Source organism: Notamacropus eugenii, chromosome 3 (assembly GCF_028372415.1).
Source record: "Notamacropus eugenii isolate mMacEug1 chromosome 3, mMacEug1.pri_v2, whole genome shotgun sequence".
Lineage (NCBI taxonomy): Eukaryota > Metazoa > Chordata > Mammalia > Diprotodontia > Macropodidae > Notamacropus > Notamacropus eugenii.
In genome coordinates, this window is record NC_092874.1 from 391,797,191 (window position 1) to 391,823,047 (window position 25,857).

Sequence of the window (25,857 nt, forward strand, 5' to 3'; positions counted from 1 at the left end):
AATACTCTGATCTATTTAACCTACTTCCTGAGAAGAATTTAGCTACAAGGGAAAGTATATGTTGTACTCCATAGATTCTTTGGTCATTTTCACTGATTCTCATCTAGAATTTTGATATGGAAGGCCAGGGTGAGCAGTCTGGGAAGGGTCAGCAAATTACCTCTCCACCTCTCACCCCAGGCCAAATTTAAGCCTAAAATAATTGCATTTAAAAGAAAGAAAGAAAGAAAGAAAGAAAGAAAGAAAGAAAGAAAGAAAGAAAGAAAGAAAGAAAGAAAGAAAGAAAGAAAGAAGGAAGGAAGGAAGGAAGGAAGGAAGGAAGGAAGGAAGGAAGGAAGGAAGGAAGGAAGGAAGGAAGGAAGGAAAGAAAGAAGGAAGGAAGTAAAGAAAGAAAGAAAAAGAAAGAAAGAAAGAAAGAAAGGAGGAAAGAAAGGAGGAAAGAAAGAAGGAAAGAAACATTCTTTAGTTCTCAAGCTGTACAAAAATAGAGTACCAGTCGTAATTTGGCTCAAGAGCAATAGTTTGTCATCTTCTAGCAGATAAGAAACCAGGTAGCATCAGGCAATATAGGTTAGTGACCTTGAGTGCTTGTGAAACACCTGTGTATTTGAGGGGTAAGGGTATAGATGGAGATGGATGCACATGTGTGCATACATGCTCACACACACGAGCATAAATACTTGTTCAGTTTCTTCAGTCATGTCCAACTCTTTGTGGAGCCATTTGAGTTTTTTTGACAAAGATACTGGAGTGGTTTGCCATTTCCTTCTCCAGCTCACTTTACATATGAGGAAACTGAGGCAAACAGGCTTGAGTGACTTGTCCAAGGTCACATAGCTAGCAAGAGTGTGAGGCAGAATTTGAACTCAGGTCTTCCTGACTCCAAATCTAGGTAGTCTATCCACTGTGCCACCCTCGATATAACATGCACACATACACACATATGTACGCATGTATATATGTATATGTAAATTTATGTCAACTCCCCCCCCCCACACACACTTGTGGGAGCCTCATGTCTGAGGGAGCTTAGGCTACCAAGGCACCATGGATGAGGCTGTAAGTTGTTGCATCCATGAGGTTAGTTAAATTCTTTGTATCTGTCATTTGTGATGACCTAGTCACTGTCTGTTACATTTACATGGTACCTTTTGTTCAGCCATCTCTCAGATATTAGGCATGTACTTTGTTTCCAGTAATTTTTTTCTTCCACAAGAACTACTCCTATAATTTTTTTTTGTATATATGGATCTGACCATCTGTTTTTGACTTCTTTGTGAGTAAATGCACACTAGAAGAATTTCTGGATTGAAGGGGATGGATATTTTTAGGACATTTTAAAAAATTTTCTACTCATATTTTCTAGCATAGTTCTAAGTTATTTTCCAGAATGGCTGGATCAATTCACAGCCCCACCAACAGTGTCTTTCTTCCCAAAGCCCTTTCAACATTGATTATTTTTGTCTTTTGTTATTTTTGGCAAGTTGATGGGTGCTTTTAGAGTTGTTTTAATGTGTATTTTTCATGTTATTAGTGATTGAGAGCTTGTTTGCCCTTATAGATATTCATCATTTGTTTTTCTTCTGAAAACTGTTCATTCCAATCCTTTGACCTCCGGTCATCTTTCCATCATACCACATGCCTTCTCCCTCTGACAATCTTTCTTTTTCTTCTTGTTTAACAGAAGCTCTCCAAAATATAAAAATGCTGTCCCATTCTAGGAAGCTGTGAAGTGGTCTGACCAAAAAAACCCCAGGCCCTATATCATTCTCTTTGCCAGGAGAGACTGGATACCATACCACTGTGCACACAGCTGTCTGTATTTCTTATCTCCTTGGTAGGTAGAATTCACTTCCTTAGTACATGTTACTTGATCACTTGGATAAAATACTTCCTTTACCCCGTCTTTGACAAAGAATTAGAGGGAGAGGGAGAATAAGGGGGAGAAAGAGAATGAGACATAGAGAAAGAAGAGGGAGAAAGGAAGAGAGAGAATGAGGAGGGAAGAGAGACAATAAAGGAGAGAAAGAATGAGTCAGAGAGAGAAAGAGAGGCAGTGATAGAAAGGAGACAGATAGAAAGAAAAAGGGAAAGAGATGAGAGGAAATAAGGGAGAGAGAGGGACAGAGAGAGACAGAGAGACAGAGAGAGAGAGGGAGAGAGAGAATAAGGAGAAGAGAGGGAAACGATGGGGCAAGACAGGGTGAGACAGAGAGAAAAGAAAAAAAAACTTTTGCTGAGAAATCTATTTAAACTTAATGTTCTACTCAGTTAACAAATCCAGATGTAGAAATAATGATGAGATGGTTTTCAGCTAGGAGGATGATTTTACAACCCAATCTGTCATTCCTCTGTTAGTAGCAGGATGGGGGAGGGATGCATCCCTTTAGCATGTCTGTCTTCACTTTTTCAAAGGCCCAGATTGCCAAATTCCAGAAATGCCAAATAACACATGGGGTCTGGGCTAAAAAAAGGGTGAGGGGAGAGAAGTATTTACAAGAAAATGAAGTCAGAATAGATTGGAGACTGTCTCTCCTCTCTCTTTTTTTCCTGACTCTCCCTTCCCTGCTTTTCCCAAAATATTTATTTCCCACACATGAACATCCCTTCCACCATTTTATTTATTCTTTGGGAAAATCATCATCTCCTGTTTGCTTGTTTTTAAAACCCAAATGGCACATTTTACTAAGTTGACTATCTGTCACAGGGTTGTTGAGGATCAAATGAAATGATATTTATAAACCGTTTTGTGAAACTTAGAGCACTAACGAATGCTTGCTATTATTATAGGCACCTGGGGGGGTGGCGTCTAGAGCTCTCTACTTGGAAGTCAGTAATGCCATGAGTTCACATCTTCCCTCAGATACTTTTTATATGATACTGGACAAAAATCTCCACCTCTGTTAGCTTCAGTTTCCTCATCTGTAAAATGGGGGTAATAAAAGTTCTTATTTCATAGGGTTATTGGGAGGAAAGACGGCGATAACATGGATAAAATGCTTTGTGAGCCCTAAAGCGCCAACTAAATGTGAACTGTTATTATTCCTATTTTTTCTGATCATTATAAACGTCCTTTTATCTCTCCTGGCAAATGGGGCAATAAATTCCAGGCTCAAATCCAAATGAGGGTATCTATAGTAATAATCAAGATTCAACTAAAATCATTCAGTTCCTTCTGGAGAATGTTATAAAACAAATGAATTTGGATTCAAAGCCTCCTTCCAGGTGTCCAGAGGATCCAGATGTTTTGAGAACCCAGGAAAATAAGCAGGAAACTCCTGGATCCTTTCCCACTGAAAATTTCTGAGCAAATGCCATTTCCAGGTGCCTCGCACAGCTGAGCCCCAAATTTTCAGTTAGTGAAAAATCTGAATTTCTTTGGGAAGGGAGATACTGCCATACAGAGTGACTCTTTTTACATAGTTGTGATGCCACACTGTCTTCTCAACATGACTTTATCGCATAAAGAGAAGAAAGCTCATTCCTGCCAATGCTAGGCACAGAAAAAAAAACAAAACAAAACAAAACAAAAACCCATTGACTTTTTGAGTTTTTAGGATGCAGGATATTAGTGAAGAAAAAAGGATATTAAGAAGAAAACTGAGAGCTCATTCGTTCCATGTCTGCTTATAGGTTCTCACCATTCCTTGCCCAGATAAATTCCTATCCTTCCTTGAATGTCTTTTCTATCCTATTTATTCAAATCTTACATGTTCTTGAGGACCTAGCTTAAGAACCTACCTTCCCCAGAAAGGCTTTCCAGTCTAACTCCAGCCCACATTCACCTTCTCCTTAGACTGAATTCCCGGATCATTTTTACCTTGTACTAACTTTGAAGGACCATGGATTTAAAATGAGAAGTGACCTCAAAGGCCACCTGGTCCAACTTCCTCATTCTGAAAAAGAGGCCCAGATAGCTTAAGTGATTTGCCCAAGGTCATCAGGTAGTCTTGTAGTTTGAAACCAGGTCCTTTGACTTTAGTTCTTCTATGACATAATACTCTATAGCTTTATATCTATCTATTGTGACCTTTATTTATAGACCTTTGTATCTCTCTTTATGTATCGATCTACTACAAAGACTACTTTGATACCTGTATGCATAAATGAGAGCATTTAGCATAATGCTAGCATATAGTTGATATTTAATAAATATTCTTGCTTGCTAGTATTTGAATCTCCCGTACCTAGTGCAGTGTTGGTTCACAATAAGCATATCATAAAACTGTCTTCCCGCTCTCTCTGTTTTTGTCTCTATCTTTCTCCGTCTCTCTCTGTCTCTCTGTCTCTCTCTGTCTCTCTCTCTCCTCTTTCTTCTCTCTCCTGTCTCCTCTTTCTCTCTTCTTTCATCTTTCACCTATCTGTAAAAGCCAACCTAATGCATTGTTGGTAGGGGTAGTGCAGTAGATAGAGCACTGGGTCTGAAACCAGGAAGACCTAAGTTCAAATCCACTCTGAGATACTTCCTAGCTGTGTGACTCTAGATGGGTCACTTACCCCTGTTTGCCTTAGTTTCTTCATCTGTCAAATGGGCGGAGAAGGAAAGGACAACAACCTCTCCAGGATCTTTACCAAGAAAACCCCAAATGGGGTCATGCTGAGTTGGACAGAACTGAACAACCACAAAGAAGGTATGTACTATTATTTCATGACTGCCAGGAAGATTTCCCTCCCTTCTATTCCTCTTATCTGCTCACTCATGCTGGAAAGTATTTTAATAAATCCAAAGAGTTTTAGTTCACAATTAGAGATAAGGCTTAAAATGGAAATACCCTTGGGAGAGGTAACAGACTGATGTAAATTCACACTTTAGGTATAAATATCTAATACCAGATCCTTTTGGGGGGGAACAGGGAATCTAATTCCTAGGGGAAAATACCATATTTCTGACTAGGGCAGGGGGAGAATACGTGCTGTAAGAGGGGACCACAAACATAGAAAGGGGAGGCTAAGGACATAATTTTATCTAAGCCTAACTCTGGGTAATACATCCAGTTTTGCTAATGATAGCACAGGTTCCTCAAGGTCAGAGACTCTGATCATTTCAGGGAGCCTAGACAGTATAGTGGATGAAGCACTGGGTCTAGAGTCAGGTTGACCCAAGCTGCAACAAAATCTCACCTTTGACACTAGCCGAGTGATCTTGGACAAATTACTTAACCTTGTTCAGTCAGTTTCCTCTACTGGAAAAAGGAGCATAATAACAGCACCTGCCTCCCAGGGGTGTTGTGAGCATAAAATGAGATGTTTGTAAAACTCTTTGTGAAACTTAAAGTATTATAAAAATGTCACTTCATTTCTTGATTCTGATGGCTGGCTCTTCATTCTTGAAGAACACAAAATGATACCACCATGTAACTCTTCTTTTTTTAAAAAATTTAATTAATCTATTTGTTTTCAGTTTTCAAAAATCAGTTCCATAAGTCTTAAATTTTCTCCCCCTCCCTCTCACCTCCCTCTGCTACACAGCTTGCAGTCTTACATGGGTTCTGAACATACATTCTTGTTAAACACGTTTTCAGATTAGTCATGCTGCATAGAAGAATTAAAATGAATGGGAGAAACCATGAGAAAAACCAGACCAAACCAAAACATAACACAAGAGAAAATAGCCTGCTTCATTCTTCATTCTGATTCTACAGTGCTTTCTCTGGATATGGATGGCATTTTGCATCAAGTACTCTGGAAATGTTTTAGGTCCTTGCATTGCTGTGAAGGGCTAAGTCTATCAGAAACAGTCCTCACACACGTTGGCTGTTACTGTGTACAATGTTCTCATGGTTCTGCTCACCATGTACCTTTTCACTGGCTGTTCTCTGCATGCACGTTCTTCCTCTCCCCCACCTCCAGCTCATTTCCATGCCTGAGATTCTTTCCCTCCTCTTCTCTACCTCTTGACTTCCCTTCAAGACCCAGTTCAAATCCCATTTTCTATATGAGGTCCCTTTTGGTCATCCCTACCCCTTATTAGACCCTTCCCTCTGAGATCACTTTCCATTTAAACTGTATATATACACAAATCCATATACCTATATCTAGATATAGGCATACATATATGTAGATATATGTGTGTATATATACATATATGTGCATATATCTATGTATGTATGAGTGTATATATACACACATAACTTGTACATACACACATACATATATAGTATTACACATGTGTATATATATATAGTGTGTATGTATGTGTATATATAGTATGTGTATATATGTATATCTATACATACATGTATATCTATATAATGTAAATAATTATTTCCATGTTATTTCCATCATTAGACTATGAATTCCTTGAGGGAAAGGACCATGTTTGCCTTTTTGTCTTTCCTCAATAGGATGCAGGGCCTCCAAACATAGTAAGCACTTAAATGCTTGCTGACTGACTTCTTTTCTCTAGTCTTCATTTTTTAATTGGAAGCCAGTCCTTCTGCTTTGTGTTGGACTGTTGACATTCAGTTGTGTCCAATTTTTTAGGACCCCATGGACTATATTGTCCATGGAGTTTTCTTGGCAAAAATATATGGAGGATTTGCCATTTCCTTCTCCTGTGAGTTAAAACTGGCAAGGAGAACTTAAGTGATTTGCCCAAGGTCACACCACTGGTAAGTAACTTAGACTGATTTTTAACTCAGGTCTTCCTGACTCCAGGTCCAGTGCTCTATCCACTGACCTACCTAGCTGCTTGTGTTGGAGAGCTGGGTCCATTTAAGATCCTAGACAGAAACAAAGAAAAGAGAAAAGGTCTAGTTGAATGGGGCAAGTGGGAGGACTGGATCTTGTGTCATGAAAATATTCAAATATATCAAATGTTTGGTAAGCCTGTTCTCTTGCTAAAGAGACACCAAGTCTAGGGCCATATTTCCTCTGTCTACTTCAGAGTCTTCTAGCTTCTGAGCTGGCTAGGGATACTTTGACATAAAAATACTATTCTAGGCCACAGAAATGTCATTCAGATTTTTGTAAGAATTTTAGCTGTATTTGTGTAAAAGTGGCGATATGAGTCTGGAGGTCCCCAGAGCAATCTGGCAATCTGGAATACTAGAACCTGACTCTCTGTACTAAAACCATAAAACCTGAGAGGGGTGACATTGCCGTGAGTTTCCAGTCTGCATTAAGAATTGAGAATTTGTTAATTGTGCACCTTTGGTTTGATGATGCTACATAATAATCTTAATGATGATACATAATAAAATAAATTACTGTTAAATACAAAATGATTGGCTAACAGTGCGGGTTTCAATCTTTGGAAAGATTTACCTGCTTCTCCTCCTTCTGGGATTACCTCCAGTCTACCCTATTTAGATCTGTTGGCATGTGGTCTTCTTCATTTTACTATGAGCTTCTTGAGAATAGGAGATAAATTTTTGCCTTTCTTTGTATCCCCAGGGCTTAGCAGAGTGCCTAGAACACAGCAGGTGCTTAACAAATGTTTGTTGACTGACTGACTGAACCTGTTCAGCACAGTCTTTCATAAATAGTCAGTTCATTGGGCCACCTGTTACATTTACAGGGAAAAAAGAGTTATATTGGTTGCAATGTACACCAATAATCTTTCCTATAATCTTTTTTGAAAGGCTTTGTGTGAACTGAAATTTTTGCAAATTGAATAATATAAAGTGTACCAGAGGAAGTTGTTTAAAGGAATATTATTGTGCTGCCTTTAGTAATAGCATTTAAGTACTCCCAAAAGCTCTGTTCTCTAAACAGGATCTTTTTATGGTCTACTTCAAGCGAGGTATACCTGAAGGAAGGCCGGCCTCTGCCAGGTGAATCCCTTTCCTCCTGCCTTATGCCTTGTTTATGGTTTTCCTCCATCTTCCACAAGCAAGTATTACCAGCTCTCTCAGACACCCAAAAGGAGAATCTCTTACTAAAGGGGGAGTGATCATTAATGTAAAAGTTCATATCCAGTATTTCCCTGGTGTAGTAAAAGTGACTTGGGGAAGGGGAAGCTGATAGCCATAGAAATCTCAACCTTCTATCATTTTCTGCCCTACAAGCATATCTAGAATTTATAGGCATCTGTTCTCTCCCTTTTTCTGCTGGTGGCCCTTCTGGTTTCTAGGGCAACAAATCCATGATAATGGCCCCAAGCTTGGGAGTGGTGTGGAAAGATTAGTATGTTTTCCTATGGAAAGGATCCAGTTCAATACTCTGAGGCAAATCCTTTCATACTTACAATGAATAAAGTTAGGGGAAGTGTTTTCTCATCCTTGAAAATAATTCCTCTCTCCCCACAAGTCAATAATTTACCTATAGCACTGTTTCTTTAGAGGGCTGGGCCTGGAGTTAGAAAGTCTCATTTTCCTGAGTTTAAATTTGGGCTCAGACATTTATGAGCTGTGTGACCTTAAGCAAGTTAATTAACTCTGTTTACCTCAGTTTCCTTATCTGTAAAATGAACCTGAGAAGGAAATGACAACCCAATCTATTATCTTTGCCAAGAAAACACCAAATAGGGACAGGAAGAGTCAGACACGACTAAAATGATTAAACTGTGCATGTAATTTTATGTGTATATATGTATACATATATATGCAAATATATGTAGGAATAAGAGATTTAGCCCAACTGTTGCCCAGACCATGATACTTCATTCAATTTCAATTACTGCTCTGCTTTCCTGCTTACCTGTTTGTTTGCTCCTGATAACTAAACTCCAGATCATTGCCCCCAGGGTCTTCTAGGTTTGTTCCTCCTCCCTCCCTCCCTTCAGAATATTTGAGAGTGAGGAATGGTCATCTTCATTTCCTATAACTGACATCACACCAAGTAATTATTCCACATACACTAGCCTGTCTCCCTGACTCAATTCTGAGCCACTTGCAGGAAAGGATTACATCTATTGTTCCTTTTGTGTGTTCCATAGTAGGACATGCCACGCCCATTGCCGAACATATGCCTGAGTCTGAATATTTAGTTGTTTATAGATTTCACAGTGCTTTGGAAACTTTATAACTGGCGTGTATACACTGAATGGAGTTCATTAAAAATCTGGCTCCTAAAATCTATTTCTACCTCCTCCCTTCCATGTTGACAAGTAGGTGGAAGAATGAGTGGGTAGAGTTCTGGACTTGGACTCAGGATTCCCTCAGTCAGTTACTAGCTAGGTGTCCTTAAGCAAATCATTTAACCTCTCTAAGTCTCAATTTTCTCATCTGCAAAATGGGCATGATAACAGTACCTACCTATTAGGGCGATACCTCTGTACTATTGCTATGAGGACCAAATGAGATAATATCCAAAAAGTAATTTGGGAACCTTAAAGTGTTATCATTATTATTTTAAATGTTTGCTATTATGGTTATCAAGTCCCCCCTCAATGTTTGTGCCTTTCCTCTGAGATGTCTTTCAATTTACTCTGTAGATATTTTATATACTCAGTGGTTTGCATGTTGTCTCACCCCACCCTCCCTGCCCCATCCCCCCACATTAGAATGTGAACTCCTTGAGGTCAAGGTCCATGGTTTTTTCTCCTCCCCTTCCCTCCCTTCTCCTCTCCTCTTTTCCACTCTTCCTTTCATCTCCATGTTTAGCATATATCTTTAATGATTGCCGTATAGTAAATGCTTAATATAGGCTTATTGACTGACTCACCGATCGACTGAAAACTACTACTTCTAAGAAATTTTGGAGTTTAACTTGAAGAAAGTCCATCTAAAGGCGAGATATTTTTTGCCTCCCTTTTTTTGGTAATACCTATGATAATTTTATGAACTTTTAAACTGGATTCCATACTGTGTAAGGTAAGGGACTTTATTTTTTTCTAAGTCATCAGGCAGAGTATTAAGTGAATGGCTGGACAGGACACACCACTAACATATTGAAGCAAGACTTTTAGACTTGGCTGAAATACATGGGCATATGCATTCTTAAAATCAGCCGCAAAATTTTTAAAAACTGAGAATTTGGGTGTCAGAGTGGGAGGTTTTCATTTGTGTTATTTGTGATTGCAGGCATATGCTTCTTGATATGATGTGTGACAATGCTCTGCCTATGCTCACAGAAGGACATTTCCTCGTCTGTGGACATGGTGCAGTAAGAGAGAACAGAACATGATACTCAGTATTCATTCTCTTGTGAGGGGCTTGTTACTCATTGGTTCAGTTACGTAGAGTGAACTGCAGGTCTGCAGAGCCATTGTGGCTCATTGTATGCCTGTGAACCCTGGGCAGTCTACCAGTCTACCAGCCATGTAAGGAAACTGAATTGCTTCCATCTGAATTATCTCAGAAAGATTCTGAAGATCACCTGGCAAGACAAAGTATCAGACACTGAGGTCCTTTCTGGAGCTAAACTGCAAGCATTCAAATTTTACTGCAGAGAACACAACTTGGATGGGCTGGTCATGTTGTTCAAATGCCAAACATATGCTTTTCTAAAAGACTATTTTGTGGAGAACTTACACAAAGCAAGCACTCACATGGTAATCAGAAGAAAAGATACAAGGACACTCTCAAGGTCTCTCTGAAGAAGTTTGGAATTAATTGCATGACATGGAAGATGCTGGCAAAGGACCACCTGGCATGCTGAGTCCACATCAAAGAAGGCTCTGGGCTCTATGCAGTAGTTCGAAAGAAATGTGAGATGCATAAAATCTAGAGACATCTCCACTCCAAATGTTCATATTGACTATTTGTGGCTAACCTGTGGTAGAGCCTTCTGAGTTCATATTGGTCTGATCAGCCATAGTTGGACACACTGTACCCTAACTCCAACATAGTGATGTTATTTTAAGGACAAAGGCCAATGACCAACTACTTATAGCACCATATTAAACAGGCTAGAGTCATGGGCTTAATTCCTGTGTGAGTCCCCTAACTTTACACAATTCTATGGCACCAAACTCCTTATGATTCCAAACATTTGTTTTATCAATGTGTGCCTTTGATAGATAAATATAGTAAGAGGGTGTGGAATAGTTACCACATGAGGGAAGATGGCAAGAACAAGAAGGTAGAGAAGGATTCTTCAAGACTTTCCATTCTTGCTAAAATAGCATCTTCTATACTGAGCCTTTTATAATCCCTTTTAACTCTAGTGCCTTCCTTCTGTTGAATATTTTCTTTTTATTCTGCATTGTACATTCTTGCTTTCTGATTGTTTCCTTCATCAGGTAGTGAGTCATTCAAGGACAGTGACCACCTTTTGCCTTTCTTTGTATTGCCTGGCACATGGTAGGTACTTAATGCACATCTCCTCCACCATAATTTTCCCACATGGTTAAAGTTCCCTGATTGGGAGGTTCTAAATTTCCTTGAATAAGCAAATTAAACTCCACTCCTCTCTTCTCCCTTTCCCTCCCCTGTCCTCCCTTCCCCTCTCCTCCCCTCCTCTCCTCTCTATCATTTTAGCAAGTCTAATGGATATGAGATGGCATCTCAGAGTTATTTTTATTTTCATTTCTCTATTATTAGTGATTTAGAACTTTTTTTCATATGGCTATTGATAACTTTGATTTCTTCTGCTGAAAACTGTTTATTCATATCTCTCAATCATTTATCATTTGGAGAATGGCTCTTACTCATACAAATTTGACTCAGTTTGCTATTTTTTTAGAAGTGAGACTTTATCCATCAACCTTGTTGCAAAGATTTTTTCCCAGTTTATAGCTTTTAAAGATTTTTTGCTACATTGGTTTAGTTTGTGCAAAAACTTTGTTTTTATGTAATAAAAATTGTCTATTTTATTTCCCTGTGAACATCTATGTCTCTTGTTTGGTCATGAACTCTTCCCCTATTCATAGACTTATCAGGCAATTTCTTCCATGCTCCACTAATTTGCTTACAGTATCATCTTATATATCTAAATCATGCACCCATTTTGTGCTTAACTTGAGATGTCAGTCATATTCCTACTCTCTGACAGACTACTTTCCAATTTTCCCAATAGGTTTTGCTGTATAGCGAGTTCTTGCTCCAGTAGCTAGGATCTTTGAATTTATTAATCACCAGGTTAGTATGCTCATTTGCTTTTATATATTGTGAGCTTAATCTCTTCCACTGATCAGCCTCTCTATTTCTTACCCAGTACCAAATTGTTTTGACAATTACCAACTTTATTAAGGTTGGCTTTTAACAACTTTATAAAATATATAAATAAAAGTTGGCTGATACCAACACTGATCAGCATTGAAGTTTGACCTGCTGTTTCTTTCTACTTGGCCCAGTTTGCTCCTGCCTAGTCATCCTGGTAGCCTTATGTTCTAGGGAATTGAGAGGCTCATCGTAATGGTGCCACATAGTACGGCTAGGCAATAGACAATAGTCTGACTGTAGCTCAGAATTCTGGACCTCAAATGATCTACCTCTCTTTGCGTCCTCAGTATCAGGTATTGCAGTTGTGAAGTACTGTGTTCAGTGACATTATTTTTCATGGGAAACACTTAGTAGCACTCTTGAGATAGATATAATATTTGTCAAACTCTTACTATATGCCAGTCATTGTTCTGAGTGCTGAGGATAAAAATACAAGTTTGCAAAAGTTTATTTACTTAAGATTTTCCTTTAGATTTTCTGAAGCAATTAACTTTACTGTCAATTCAATTAAACAAACATTTATTTAACACTTACTATACATAAGACATGTAAGTAATGTGTACTGTGTGATAGAAGCAATTGGTGTCATAGAGGTTAGAACATTGTCCCTGCACTCAGGAAGCTCTGAGTTCAGATCTAGCCCCAGATACTTACTAAGTGCGTGACTCTGGGCAATATACTTAACCTGTGTTTGCCTCAGTTTCCTGAGCTGTAAATGGGGATAATAATAGCCTGTACAACATAAGAGTTTTGTGAGGATACAATAAGATATTTGTAAAATATTTAGCACAGTGCCTGGCACATAGTAGGCATAATATAAATTCTTATTCCCTTTCCTGGGGAGATAAAGACAAAACTTAAAACAAAAAATACAAAATCACTGTCTTCCAAGAACTTATATGTACCTGGGGGGGATATAATATATATCTTTATAGAAGAAAATAAATGCAAGACAATTTAAAGAGGAAGAAAAGTATTAATAACCAAGAAGATCAGGAAAGACATCTTTTCCCCTCTCTCCATCCCCTGTTGATGGTGACACTTGATATTCAAAATGGTCTTAGAATTCTGGGAGCTCAAGCTGGATAGACATTTGCTACATGGATATTATTTCTCTCTAACTTTATACCTGTATAATTATCTTCTGGTGTGAAGCATTCTGCAATGGAGTACTGGGTTCAAATTCTGCCTCTATAATGGTAACACTTGACATATTTCTCTTTGGCTTAGTAAAGACCCTTGGATTTATATATTGTCTGGAAATGCTGACTATAATGATGAAATCTGGCAATTGTTTGCTTTTCTTTCTTTTTTAACAGTTAGCAAAAAAAAAAAAAAGATTTATTGAGCTATGGCAGGAGGTATTCTACAAAGATAGACATTGAAAACACCTTGAGTTGATTCAGCTGAACAAAGTTTCAGTTGTAATCCACCAGCCATGCATGTGAGAATCCCCAGGTTCTTCCTGGATGCTTTGCACCCAGGTGATAAGGTAGTGATACCAAGTCCTCTGAATCAATCATGTCTTGAGGAATGTCTTAATACCTTTTAAGGAAAAAAAAAAAGCTACTTAACCTGCTTGGAGGAAAGGTTAGGATATTGCTCCTACCACAGTCAGTCTTTTTTTTGGGGGGGGGGGGGGGGCGAGTATTCACATGGTGTTCAGAAGAAGTGATACAAGGACACTCTCCAGGTCTCTCTCAAGAACTCTAGAATTGATTGTGTGACATGGGCGATACTGGAGCAGGTCTACTCAGCATGGTGTGCTCACATCAGAGAAGGTGCTACGTTCTATGAGCAAAGCAGAATTGAAATACCTCAAAGGAAACACAGGATGTGCAAATTTAGAGTATCCACCTCAAATGTTCACACGGACTACTCATGACAGACCTGTGGTAGAGCCTTCACAACTTGCAACGATCTGATCAGCCACAGCTGGACACAATGAAACGTCACTTAATCATGATGATGTCATTTTGGTCCTCTTCGAGAACAAAGGACAACAAGCAACCAACCACAACCGGCAAATCATTTTTATGGATTATAGGATATTGACTTTACTCCTAATAAAGCTATAATGTTTAAAAAATGGTGCTTCATTGAAAGGGTCATTATAAAATGAGAGGGAAATATTGCCCTCCTGTCTTAGGGTCAAGAAAGAAATTTATTTCACTGCTAATAACAAGCTGTTGTTTCATAACATATTTGAAAAAAGCATGTGTCTCTTCAAAGTCAGCAAATCATCCACATTCTCTGACCCAGGCATATAATCCAAGGCCAAAGAGAGGAAAGAGTCCCATAAATGGAAGACTGATAAGAATGAATACAGAATACATATAGCAAAGAACACAGTTTATGCAATGATAATAACATAAAGGAAAATAACAACAGAAAGTATTAGAACTCCACTCCTGACTCCAGAAGACTGACAATGAAACATACCTCTTTTTTTTTTCTCAGTTGTGAGTGGTGGCAAAATGGTCAGTGCAGTTTTTTTTTACATTTATTCTTTTTTATTATTATTATTTTATTTGTTTTCAGTGTTCTACAATCACTTGCATATAACTTAGATCTTTTTCTCCTCCCTCCCCTCCTTTCCCTCTCCCTCCCCCCTCCCTCCCTGAGATGGCATACAATTTTATATTGGTTCTACACATACATTTCTATTAAATACACTTTTACCTTAGTCATGTTACTTAGAAGAATTAAAATGAATGGGAGAAATCATAAAACAAACCAAAGAGTAATACAAAAGAACATGATCTGCTACATTCTGTGATCAAATTCCATAGTTCTTTCTCTGGATGTGGAAGACATTTTACCTTAAGAGACCATTGGGAATGTTTTAAGTCCTTGTATTGCAATGAAGTTCTAAGTCTACCAGAAAAATTCCTCACACACTGTGGTTGTTGCTGTGTACAAAGTTCTCCTGGTTCTTCTCCTTTCACTCAGCATTGGTTCATATAAGTCTTTCCAGGCCTCTCTGAAGTCTTCCTATTCATCATTTCTTAAAGCACAGTAGTATTCCATTACATTCATATACCACAATTTATTCAACCATTTCTCAATTGATGGGCATCCCTTTGATTTCCAGTTTTTGGACACCACAAAGAGTGCTGCTATAAATATTTTTGTACATGTGGGACCCTTTTCCATTTTTATGATCTCTTGGGGATACAGTTCTAGAAGCGATATTGCTGAGTCAAAGGGTATACACATTTTTGTAGCTCTTTGGGAATAGTTCCAAATTGCTTTCCAGAATGATTGGATCAGCTCACAGCTCCACCAACAATGAATTAGTGCTCCAACTCTCCCACATCTTCTTCAACATTTATCATTTCCTGTTTTGTCATGTTAGCCAATCTGATAGGTGTGATGTGGTATCTCAGAGTTGTTTTGATTTGCATATCTCTAATCAATAGTGATTTAGAGCATTTTTTCATATGACTACGGATAACTTTGATTTCTTCCTCTGAATACTGGTCAGTGCAGTTTGTTTTACCTATTACTCTTTATGACAAGAGAGGTGATTGAGACATGCCCTTGATGTTAAAAAAAAGCATCAACAAAACAGTAATGTCTTTTAAAGGGGTATAAATCAGAGCACCTCTTCTACAAAAACACAAATATTCAAGTATAAAAAGGCTTGAATGACAGTCTAAGCCTTTCAACTCACCTCTTTTGTCCTAATATGAAGTTAATTTCTCCATTAGTGATTGGAAGATAGAACAGATTCTGTGGCTTCCCTAGAAAATTTCAGTCATAAGAAAACCATGTTTTAGAGAACAGTTATTACCATGGAGTGTCTAAGAGTCATTAAATACTTCCCTAGTCTTTGCAACTTTGATCTTGTGGTATGGTCAATGTGAGGTCAAAGAATTTGAGTAGAAATGTTTTAAGAAATAAAAAAGGTGTTTTTGAGAGATTCAAACACCAAGTCTAGTCAAGGAGGCTTCCCAGGCAGCTTTTCTGTACATTTCAGCTGCTTCTCGATGGTTGGAGGCTAAGTTGGAGGATAAGACATTGGCCCACAACGATGATGTCAGAACCTCATTTGCCAATAACTCCTTGTGGGATGTTATACTGCTGGCCAAGATTATCCCCTCCAGTTTGTATTTGGATGCCTGGAGTCAAGTGAACAAATTCTGATTTCTTTCTTACTCTTGAATCAGAAATAAAACCAATTACAAACTCTGAATGTTCCTAATCAATTTTCATAGCTGCTTTCATGTAGTCACTTGTAGGCAAAGACCCAGAGGAATTCATTTCTGCAATCAAGAGGCAGCCTCAGTGCATTGGCATCTCCACTTCACTCAGGCCTTTCACAGCTCCCAGGCCTGGCACCATATGGGTAAATGCTAGATCTGCCCAGGAAGCTATTTCAAAAACACCATCTTCATATTTTTTCACTGTGTTTCCTACATCAGAGCAAATTTTCAGTTTTCAAATATTATGAACTCATGGAATTCTGCTAGAGTTTTCTGTTCCTCTATGATATCCAGACTAAAATCATTCAGAATATCAACATGAGTATCTTGAGCATACAGATGCTGGTACTGAGAGTAGCTGCCAGCTGCAACAGCTCTTTAGCCTTAGTAATATCAGTAGAAAGGCACAAACTGATCTGCTTCATCTCCATAAGCCTCATAAGTTTTGATGCAACAGGATGCATTCCAGGGAACTGGGTGCACACACCAAAGCTAAGTTCTTTGAGAGTTTCTTTTGCAGGCACAGTGCCATTCTGCTCAGCAGTTTCAAAGATTGTCCTGAATAAACTTCTTCACTTTCCCAATCAACTCAGTATCAGTCTTTTTTGTCATCAGTCATCAGTCTTGCTGTTCAAGAATCTCCAGGATCTTTGACAAGGTACACACAGAATGTAAGCAAATGCCCCATTCTTGCAACTTGGCCTTGAATCTCTGCTGTCCAGCAGCATGATGGCATTTGTGACTTTCAATCCTTCAACAGTTTCCCAGGCACTAGAACCACTGATCACAACATTCTCAGTGATCAAACAGGTTTCTCTTGGATTAACAGTTCCTTCTATAAGATGTTTAGTATCATAATCTTTTGTCTCCTTCCTTTTAATGAACATCAGAATTTGGTTGGTTGACCAGATAACTGTTGCCAAAAGCAAAGCTGTATAGGACATGCCACACAGAGTGTCAAAACTGATCCCTGCATTTTGAGCAGTTTCCAACAAGATATCTGCAACCTCAATCCACTGGAGAAGAAAATAGAAAACCACTCTAGGATTTCTGCCAAGAAAACCCAATGGACAGTATGATCCAGGGGGTCATGAAGGGTAGGACTCAACTGGACAAGGGCAGCATGAGGTATCACAGGCCATCACTATAATGATCCCCAACACCACCTGGCAATTGTTTGCTTTTCAAAGAACTATGGAAATAAGTAATCAGCCCCTAGAAGCAAGTGCTCCTTTCATTGATTTGCCGTTAGGTCATGAGATCATAGTCTAAAGTTAAGGGACCTCAGAAACTACCAATTTCAACCCTCTCATTTTGTAGAGTAAGAAACCAAGGCCCAGGGAGATCAAGGGAATTGACTAATATCTCATAGGTACCAAATATCAAGGTGGGAGTGGAACCCAGGTCCTCTGGGCTATTTTTTCCCCATACCATTCCTCCTAAAAGATTTCTCTCTTCTGTATTGTATCAGGCATTGTATCTTGGTCCCAAACAAATTGGGAATCATGATTCCATTTACAAAGTAGGGAATGGAACCTGGAAATTGTCCAGTAATAAAGAGACTTATTCTTATGGTCAATAGTCAACAAACATTTATCAAGGATCAACCATATTTTGGGCATTGTGCTAAGCACTGGGAAATAAAAAGGAAAGGAATAAAATAATTCCTGACCTCAAGAATCTCATAATAGAAGGAGGAAGACCATACATAAAAAGAAATTGCGGGTGGAGGAGGGTGCCCTTGACTGGGGTGGAGGGCATTGTGAAGTCCTATAGCCAGGGTGGGGAATGATGAGCAATTATATACCCAGGATATTCACCCACTCTCTTTAAATGATGAAGGACCTGGGAGGAACTCTCTGATGTCTACCCTCTACCCACTCTAGTCAGAGGAAGGAAGGAGCCCCAGGGGCAGAGAATACCAAAGAGGCATTAGTTTCAGAATTGATGGCATCTTGAAGAATGATGAGTTTCTGGAGATAACAAAGTCCAGGAAAGTAGCCAGGTAGGCTCTTATGGGAGCATAGGCAGATCTCAGCATTCCTTTGCTCCATCAGTTCTTACTTTTGTTAATATTAGGCCATGTGGGGGACTAAAAAGAAGTAACAGATATGATCCTTGGCCTCAACATGCTTATAGGGAGGCAGGCCATACTTAGGAATGAAAGAAGGAGGGAAGGAAAGAGAGAAAGAAGGTAGGAAGGAAAAAAGAGAGAAGTGAAGAAAGGGAGGAAGGAAGGGAGGGATGAAAGAAGGGAATAAGGAAAAAAGGAAGGGAGGAAGGGAAGGAGGGAAAAACTGAAAAATCCTTTATTAAGCACATACTAATGCCAAACACTGTGCTAAACTGTAGGGAAACAAATAGGACAGACTAGATATTCCCTATCCTCAAGGGGCTCCCTTTTTTTTGAGGAGGGGCACAGGGGGGATAACTGATAAAAGGAAGTTTGGATGCAGAGTTATTAGAAGAGCACATATCTTCTGCCATTTAAGTGGGGTGGCCAGGATGTTCACCTCATCATTTGCCACCTTGGTTCCTGTGTCCTCAAGACATTGCTATTGTTGTGTTCATCCTCTGTTGCCGAAAAAGACCATGCCATCGGAGAAAAGATGACATGACGTGCACTTGACTTTGTTTTGAGTGAGGGAGGCTCACCAGCCTCACTTTTCCACCAGAGGAATGGATGACAAGGCCCAGAGGTCCTTAGGTTACAAGACCAGGTTGGATGACAGTATCAAAGGTTTACAGAATGCAGAGTCAGGGCAGGTGGCAAGGTCTGGAGTTCTTTAGGAGACAGTGACAATGTACTTGGGAGGGTTGGTATCTCCCTCATTCAAATAAATAAAGCTGGTGACTCCCATCTCATTGAAGCTATGTGAACAGTCAAGTAGTCCAGATATGTTCTGAGTGGTTCTAGCTAGGGAGAGGGAATGAAGGAAGGTGATAGCAAAAACTGAAAGCTAAATTGTGTCAGACATTAGAGATCACAGAATTAATACGTGCTCACTATTTCCTCTGGGAAGGCTTCTCAAATATAGTACTTGAGCTGGGCCTTGAAGGATAAGTAGACAGAGCAGATTGCAAGGTAAATCAATTAAAGGTGGCACAGTTTTTAACTTCATTGATTGCTATTTAATAATAATGCTATTTCAGAAAGGACAGAAAAAAAACCAGGTCAATATTGTATTATTACCTTAAGACACAAGTTTAACAAACGTAACATACAATACACTACATGCTATAGGAAGAAAGATAGTAAAAAAAAAAAAAAAAAAGAAAAGAAGGTAAGTTTGGACTCTCCAAAGTGAAGCAACCATAGGTTCAGGCTAGAATGCTTCCTAGAAATTCTAAGGAAAGGAGAACTTGGGATGGCATAAGGGTGTTTTGGCCTTAATCTATCCCCTAGTAATTCTGTTACACAACGATTAGGCACAGTCTGTACCTTGCCTGATTGTGAGTCTGACACGCTTGAGTTGAAGGCGTACAATTAAATGTCTCAGGTCAGTCCTCAGGGGCCCACACAACACTAGTTAGGCCATAATGTGCCCTTACAAAAATAGAAAACCACAACATCCCAACTTTCCTACAAAACCTAGTATTTAAAACCCTAAAGTCAATAATTAGTCACTTTCCAGGCTTCCTGAGTCCTCAGGACACTCACACCCACCAACGACAATTAAAATAGGGATATTTCCTAATCATATGAGATAGACATTTTAAATTCTACATTTCACCTTTTAGAATTGCAGAACCCTGAGTGACCCTAGTCAAGCACTGAGTCATAGGGAATGAGGAAATCCGGGCATGCAATTAGGAATTTTCTTGCTGGGCTGGGCTATTTGGATGGCCTCCAAAGTCAGGTTTGTATTCAATGGGAAATCATGGAAAAGCTACAGGCCCCTAAAACCTGAAGAATGAATGAGCCTTTGGGTTGTGTTCAAGCTATTAGTAGTAAGGGAGGTTGACAGTCGAACGTATAGAGCTCAATTACTCTTTTTATGGGTTGCTTGAGTCTGCAGTAGAATCACTGATAAAATTAGTTTCCAGGGCAGACAACTGGGACTTATCTTGTTCTAGCTTCCTAACTCCCCACCGACTGCCATTGTAGTTTGCTGTCCTTCAAAATGTAGGTCAAGTGTGACTCTTTCTATGAGATCTTTCCTTATCCCCCCAAGCATTTCTCACTGTCCTTCTGAAAATTAGTCAAGAAGCAGAATCGAAGCTGCTTGAATGAACAATTATTTGTTTTTGGTCTTTATTTCCCCAGGGCTTAAGCCAATGCCTTGCACATAGTAAGCACTTTATAAATGTTTATAGAATTGAATTTTGAGCCGAGTAAAACTTTATGACTTTTTCATTTTAATCGTAATTCATGTTCATCTCAGGTAGCTAATGGAACCGTTTCATACTTCAGGGACAAGAGCTTTTTAATCCAACACCTGAAGACATTTCAGAAATTAAAAAAAAAGGGAAGAATAAAAAAATGTATCTTTGGTAAATACTGCTCTGTCTCATTCTCTCAGAGTCAGACTCTTCCATCCATCCCTCACGGTTCTAGAATATTTTGAAGGGCCAGAGGAGTGTCTCTTTTCTCCTACCATCAGCTCTACCCTGTCCTCTCTCAGATCGTGTCCCTCCCAATGTTAGGGGCCAGTGAGTAGTCCCAGTTTCATTTAATCATTTATTAGGTAGCTTTTACTTGAAAGATACAGCAAGAACAAAGTAGGGACGCTTTCCCCTACTATCTTGGGGACATACTCTCCCCTAGTTCACCTTGTTCTCTGGGGGTTCTTATAGACTCTTGATCCCACTAAATTCATGCCCAGATGGGACTTGAAAGCTGGATGATTCCTTGTGTAAGCTGCTTCTGGTCTCACTCCTTGCTCCTCTGGGCATTAATGCCTGTGTATCTGAAAAGTCCAACCTGGAATGGAGGACCATGCAAGCACCCTTTGGACCCTGGAGTGATGATACAGAGTCTCCCTCTGGACCTTCTGAAATTCACAAGGTCCCAGAGGCTCTGCTACCTTCAGCTAGTACATAAAAGAGCAAGTACAGAGTTCAATGGCCCATTTCTCAGAAGGGAAAGAGTCCTAAGGCCTCCTGCCTTACAACATGGTCTTTCACCAGATGCTGTGGGCAAAGGAGTCACTGATGAATTCTAGGAGGAAGTGGTCAAAACTGACAAACTTTTTTGGTTGCCTCCAGTTAATCAAAGAGCATCCTCTTCAAACCATGGTTAATCAACCAGAACCTGTTACAAAATGTCTATGCATGTTCCCCAGTCCCTCCAAGGTACTTCCTTCCCTCCCTCTCATGTCATCATGACTTTCCAGGAAGGAGTTTCTCCTCATGGGACAATTTCATCAGTCCAGTGAACCAATGAAGTCAGTGCATGCACCAAACCCCAGGTACCCATAAAATCCATCTGATTGTGGGATCCATATGTGTAATTAGGGATATTCACTTAATCTAAAAAAGACATGAGGTATTTTTCTACAGAGAAGTGCAACATAGATGTGATTTCAAAACAAAACAAAAACAAGAAAGAGATTGAACTGTAACTGATCGATAGAATGTGAGCACCTTGAGGACTGGGACCATTTGGCTTTTTTTTTTTTTTTGTTATATCTCCAACACCCAGCACACCAAATGGTTCATAATAGATGTGTAATTAATGCTTGTAGAATTGAATTTAACCTCAAGCATTGTGGATAATATGAATCTAGAATTGTCACTGATCTCTCAAACTACCTAGTCTAGCCCCTTGGGTTATGTGACCTACTCAGGGTCACACAGGTTATAATTTTAGAGGCAGACTGTGAACTTAAGTTCTTAGACTCCGAAAGACAGAACTCCTTCCACAGAATTGTATTGCTACGTTTGAAGCTTGAGTAGTAAGTCTCAAATGTACTCTTGCATTTAATGATCCTCTGTCTCAATTTGTAGTATAGAGAACATCCAATAAAGTCCTCTTCTGATGCCTTATTCAAAAAATAAAGATGACCCTGGGTTCTTGAAGATCATTTCAATGGAGAGGGCAAACTCTTGTTTACTGACCTGGAATGACTTTTGCTTATGAACACGGGGATGACCTGTGTGCTTGTCATCCAAAAGGAATCAACCAAGGAAAGAATGAAGAGTCTCTATCAGAAGTATGCAAACAAGTCATGGATATTTCTTTTGACTGACAAATTCAAGAATGTTTCCTGTAAGGTTTAGAGGGGAGTATATATGTGGATAAATTTTTGGATCTTTTGAAGCATCAAGTTCAGAACAAAGAAATAAATAGAATAATTTTATTTCAGGAAAATACCACTTAGTCTATAATCTTGTTTCTGAAAATACTACTTTTGTACATGTTCATCTTACTAACTTAAATGTGCCTTTGAGATCTTTGTCAAGGGTTTACTAAGAAGAACGTGATTACCCACCTCCAATATTTTTATCTGAGCGAAATTAAAATAACATTAAAATAAATGTCAGTTGCAACTTTGGGGAAAAATATTAAAAAGGCAACTTGTAGCCTGGAGGCTGTAAAAGTAAGGAGGATATATCCTAATATTTTCTCTAAGGTGGGAATAAAATGTATCCTCTTATTTAATTCAATTCAACAAATACTTTGTTCTGTGCCAGTTACTGGATTAGAGTCTTTAGTAGCAAAGACAAGAAAGAAAATAGTCCCTTTCTCTAGGAGCTCTCATTCTTTTGGTTTATTCTTATCTTGAGTTGGCATTGCAGATGGTCTCAAAATACCTGAGTTTGGACTATATTTGGGAAATTATTTTGCATTCTTAATAATCCCAAGATTCTTCTTGACTCTCACATTCAATTTTTAAAATTTTAATTATTTTTATTTTGTTTTTTTGTTAAATATTTTTCAATTACATGTACAATTTTTAACACTAATTTTTTAAAAAAAAATCAAGTTCCTAATTTCCTCTATCTCTTCTGGTCCTTCCCTCTCTTTAAGGAGCAAACAGTCTAATAACAATTATAAATGTGAAATCCTGCAAACATATTTCCTTATTAGCCATATTGCAAAAGAAAACACAAACCAAATAAAACAACAAAAATAAAATGAAGACAATATACTTAACTCCGTATTCAAAGTTCATAAGTTCTGTCTGTGGAGGTGGATAGCATGTTTCATCATGGGTCCTTTGGAACTGTCTTGAATCACTGTCTTGACTAAGTCATTCACAACCGAATATCCTTACAATGTTGCCATTATAGTGTACAGTGTTCTCCTGGTTCTGTTGTTTCACTTTGCATCATTTCATATAAATCATCCCAGTTTTTCTGAATGCATCCTGCTCATCATTTTTTTATGGCACAATGATATTCCCTCACAACTGTATACCACAACTTGTTCAGCCATTTGCCAGTTGATGGGTGTCTCTTCAATCTACAATTGTCACCACAAAGAGGACTGTCATAAATATCCTACAAATAGGTCATTTTCCCTTTTCTTTGATCTCTTTGAGATATAGACCTACTACTGATATTGCTGGGTCACAGGGTACGCACAGTTATATAGACTTTTGAGCATAGGACCACATTGTTCTCCAGAATGGTTGTATCAGCTCACATCTCTACCATGAGTATCAGTGTTATGATTTTTCCATAATTCCTCCAACATTTTTTATTTTCATTTTGTTTCATATTTAGCTAATCTGATTGATATGAGATATTATCTAGGAGGTATTTAAATTTGCATTTCTCTAATTAATAATGGTTTAGGGCATATTTTCATATGACTATAGCTTTGATTTTTTTTGAAAACTACCTATTTGATCTGCCTCCTTTGACCACTTATCAGCTGGGGAATAACTTGTATTCTTATAAATTTGACTCAGTTCTCAATGTATTTGAGAAATAAGGCCTTTATCAAAGAAACTTGCTGTAAAAAATTGTTCATGGTTTTCTGCTTTTCTTTTAGTCTTGGCTACATTGGTTTTGTTTGTGCCCTTTTTAATTTAATGTAATCAAAATGATCCATTTTACATCCCATAATGCTCTTTCTTGTTTGATCATGAACTCTTCCTTTATGCATAGATTTGAGAGATACATTTTTCCATGCTCTCCTAATTTATTTATGATACCACACTTTGTGTAGAAATCATTTATCCATTTTGATCTTATCTTGGTATATGGTGTGAGATGCTGGTCATTTCTAGCTTTCCCAGCACTTTTTGTCAAATGGAGAGTTCTTACCCTCAAAGCTTGGATCTTTGAACAAGATTACTATGGTCTTTTACTATTCTGGTATTGTGTACCTAACCTATTCCACTGAACCACCGCTCTATGTCTTAGCCAGTACCAGGTTGTTTTAATGATTACCATTTCGTACTATATTTTGAAATCTGGAACTGTTGGGCTGCCTTCTTTAACCTTATTTTTTTCCACTGATTCCCATGATATACTTGACCTTTAGTTTTTCCAGATGAATTTTGTTGCTATTTTTCTAGTTCTACAAAATTGTATAGATATATAATTTATATAATATATTATAATGTATATAATAATATAAAAGTTTGATATGTCACTGCATAAATAAATTAGTTAAGTAAGAACTGTCATTTTTAATAAATTGGTTCAGCAATTAATATTTATTCAATTATTTAGATCTGTCTTTATTTCCTTGAAAAGCATTTTATAATTATGTTTGTATAATTTCTGGATTTGTCTTGACAGATATACTCCCAGATATTTTATATTATCTTCAGTTATTTTAAATGAAATTTCTTTTTTTAATAATTTCATGCTGGGTTTTGTTGGTGACCTATAGAAATACTATTGACATATGTGGTCTTATTTTCTAGCATGCAACTTTGCTGAAGTTGTTAATTATTTCAACTACTTCCCTGTTGAATAAATAGATTTTTATTTCTATTCTATTAAATATTACTATTTAAATATATGTGAAAATATATATTAAATAAATATACATATAAATATTTATCTCCTTGAATCAATTTAGATGTGAGGTTCAAGTGTTAACTGCCCGCTTTCCCATTTTCCTCTCCATTGTGAAAGTTCTTTCTTGAGCACCTCTTTTATGTGAGATACATTCCCCTCCCCCATTCTTCCTTTCCCTTTCCCTTTCTAGGGGATCTTTTTCTCACCTATCTATTTTTTAAAAAATCATCTCAACACAATTGACTCACTCCCACATCTCTTTCTCTGTAGGATTCTTCTAATTGCCCTAATATTGATTATTCTTAGAAGATATATGTATCATCTGCCAATATAGAAAGGTAAACTGTTTAACCTTATCGAGTCCCTTATGATTTCTCTTTTATGCTTTGCTTCCGTCTTGCACTTGAAAGCAAAATTTTCTATCCAGGTCTGGTCTTTTCATTAGGAATGCTTGAAATTCCTCTATTTCTTTAACTATCCATTTCCCCCCCAATGAGTAGGTTATATTCAGTTTTTATGGGTAGGTTATTAATGGTTGTAGTCCCAGATCTTTTGCCTTCCAGAATATCATATCCTAAGGCTTCTTCTCCTTTGATGTGATAGCCACTAAATCCTATGTGATCTTGACTAGGGCTCCATGATATTTGAATTATTTCTGGCTGCTTGAAGTATTCTTTCTT

At 38.2% G+C, this 25,857-nt stretch overlaps 1 pseudogene; it reads right to left on the reverse strand.

Annotated features, from left to right (window-relative positions):
• Positions 1 to 15,973: 15,973 nt before the first annotated feature.
• The window catches only part of LOC140532232 (uridine 5'-monophosphate synthase pseudogene), a 31,224-nt pseudogene continuing 21,340 nt past the window's right edge, over positions 15,974 to 25,857 (reverse strand).